The sequence below is a fragment of the Agrilus planipennis genome, unplaced genomic scaffold, assembly GCF_000699045.2.
Source record: "Agrilus planipennis isolate EAB-ADULT unplaced genomic scaffold, Apla_2.0 scaffold80, whole genome shotgun sequence".
NCBI lineage: Eukaryota > Metazoa > Arthropoda > Insecta > Coleoptera > Buprestidae > Agrilus > Agrilus planipennis.
In genome coordinates, this window is record NW_020438873.1 from 1,296,053 (window position 1) to 1,299,187 (window position 3,135).

A 3,135-nucleotide genomic window follows, 5' to 3' on the forward strand; every position below is an offset into this window, starting at 1 on the left:
GTCTGAAAGGAAGTAACGCTAGAGTAGACTCGCGAAAAGTGTATAAGACACTTTTAAGATCAACTAAATAGCTAAGCCCAAGGGAAGTCGTTCGGGGAGGCCCTCCCTAATTCCACAAGGGTGAGAAGAAACACACACGATAACGAAACGTTGAATCATGTAGAACTCGTAGGGTAAATGCAAAGCAAATTAGGAAGAATATGCAGTAAGCTAAGCGAAGAGGTAAGCAAGAGACATGTTAGACTGTACTACAACTACTAAACCAGTTAGTATAACTACTACACTACTATTACATGCAAAAAAAAAAATAAAAACATCTACAATCAAAAATTACTTCAAATAAAATGGACAAAAATAAGCATGCAAAATAAAATATACAATGAAATTAATGAATTTTACTAGATAGAGCATGCAAGATAAAAAACTATTTTAACCACATGGTCATCTTTGTCTTCTCCAACGTCGATCTGAAACAGATACGGTGGTAACAGATTAATAATGAGAAATTAAAATTAATTATATCAAGTGCTCTCACCTTAATTAACTGTAGGCTGTAACATTCCAAAGTTTGCATGTGTGAAAAGCAAACCAAACCCAGGAGGAATATCATAGTAGAAAATTTGTTGTTTCAGTGGAACTTGAATAAATCTCCAGTTGTTCTCACTTGTCAGTTGAAAAATGTTACAAGGCAAATATGAAAACAGCACAACATCACATGTAGGAATTGGTTGTTTTAGAATTACCAAACTGAACTCTGTCATTTGTTGGGCAATCTGCAGCAATGAACAAAAAAATATATTAATTACACTCTCTAAAGGAAATATTAAACACACCTATAAACACCAAAAAGCAAGTAAATTACTTCTACTTCTGGCATTTCCACAAAGTTGTTTACTGAAAGTAAGTTTCTGCAACCTCATTTACTGTTTTTAATTGAAACTGTTACTTAGAAGTTCATTCATCACCATAAATCATTTCTTTAGCAACAATACAGTGTCTTCATTCTCACTTAGGACCATAGGAAAAGCTACTTTCTAAAACGAACAAGGACTGATACGACCGATGATCTGTGATTTAATGACATCCACAGTTTATATTATGTTCCTGTAAAATGAAATCTTATGAAAGAATATTCAGATATAATTAATTTAGATTCCCTACTAAATAATGTGTATAGTATAAAGTTAAAGTAATGCCAAATCCTGTTGATATCAAATAAATATATTTAATAGCATGTATGCTCACCTTAACCAACCATAAGATCCTCCAAGATGAAAAGGTAACAGCTGGAAAAGCATGACTTGTTTTTCCAGTGGCATCACAATGAACATCGTACATCGATTTCCTCTCTTATCTATCTTCAATCTGTAGAAATGGAGTAAATAAAAATTAACTGCAGTAACACATAAATAAATAAATCATGAAATAGAATAACAACACGTGCAGAGAAGCAAGTAAAAATTGGCCATGTGATAAGCTTCTCTTTCAGTTTCAAGACAACCATAGAAGACAACATTTCATGATGATGGATGACGCATAAAAATCATAGATGCATATAATTACACCCATAGACATATATTAATGGACGTGCCTTAGCTGTATGTCGTAATAATTTCTTGGCCCTAAAAGTGAGGGAGTATGGTTTCGGACTAGTACACAGAATTGTGGTATAACAAAAAAGAGATAGAACCAAGTTTCGGACAATATCCATCTCTCTCAGGATAGTGCGTAAGCGTGTCGTGAAAAAGAGCACTAGTCAGAAACCGTACGACATACGGCTAAGCTACGTCCATTAATATATGTCTACGATTACACCAATAATATATATATCATTGGTGTGTCGCATATAGACAATCCTAAAGTAAAAACCATAGAGCAAAGATGGAAAAACAAAGCATCAACTCAATATTTATTATATTACATTTAAATTATACCTCAAAATTGTTGTAATATAAAATTCAAAATAAAATGAAAATCCTTAACGTCTGTTCTTTTTAAAAGAAACATTTCCGCAAAATTTAAAATTTTTGTTACATAAGTAGTGGCGGTATAAAATCACCTACAGCTCTAACAAAATAACGGACAATTTAAAGGTATTATACAAACAAGCAACATATGCTTGCCACTCTATAAATAATACTCCAGGATGCCTTTTATTGACCAAATTGGTAACGGACTAAACTTTTAATATACTTTAATTATTCTCACCTCAATTAGTTGCAGAATGTAACATTTCAAAGTTTACATGTATAAAAAGCAAACCAAATTCACAATCTTCGTTATTGTTAGGATCAAAACTTCCCATTCTCTCATTTGTTTTCCAATCTAAAGAAATGAACAAAACACTAAACAGTATATCACATTTAATCAATAATGATAAAAATTTTAAAGTGGCATTGTAGTGGTGATATTAGACAGGTAACTTGTAAAAGTACTACTCATTAATAAACAAAATAACATCTGCCTTAAAAGAAATTTAAAATAAAAGCTGTATTGCTTGTATTACAATATTCATACCACAGGAAAGAACAGTTTCACATTAATTATGATATTTTGCTTCTGCTGTTTCTGAAACGTTATTTAAAAGTTGTTGAAACAGTGAACATTACAATCAAGACCCAACTTTAAATGATGTCCAATGTTCCTATGGAGTTATATGCTGCGTAGCTGCGTTGAATAGTATTCATATACAAAAAAAATGGCCGACAACAGCAACAAACAAAAAAGAATAATGGCCGACAACAATAATAATGTAGAAGCAAACATAAAAGGTATAATGGCTGATGACTGCAATAATTAAAAAACATAATGGCCGAGAACACCAACGTTCATGTAATAGACAAAAATGTACAAACGGTCTACAGTTAATAATAATAAAGACAGAACAGATAAGGGTGATTTAAATTTATCAGACATCAGAGTGATAATAAGTGAAATACTAATTATCTTCTTTTACTTAATGTAATATACAAACGAAAATGAAAGCGTCTATCATAATCCGCAGAAAAACGTGAATATAATAAGAATTATACACATAGTCTATTTCTTCTATTCTGTTAGTTTCGAGCGAAGAAAACCAGCTAAGACCGACTTAAAAACATGACCAGCCAATAAGGACCTTGGCCTATTTAAAGG

General features: G+C 31.8%; 1 long non-coding RNA gene across 2 annotated transcripts; it reads right to left on the reverse strand.

Moving 5' to 3' along the window:
* Positions 1-442: 442 nt before the first annotated feature.
* LOC108734766 lies at positions 443-2,407 on the reverse strand. 2 transcript variants are annotated; one of them, XR_003232114.1, is made up of 5 exons: positions 2,209-2,407; positions 1,246-1,365; positions 834-1,104; positions 536-773; positions 443-467 (listed from the first exon to the last, which is right to left on the reverse strand). It is a non-coding gene; the product is annotated as an uncharacterized LOC108734766 (long non-coding RNA). The 2 variants fall into 2 exon arrangements; XR_003232113.1 differs by lacking the exon at positions 2,209-2,407 and having other exon boundaries at positions 1,246-1,565.
* Between the last annotated feature and the right edge of the window lie 728 nt (positions 2,408-3,135).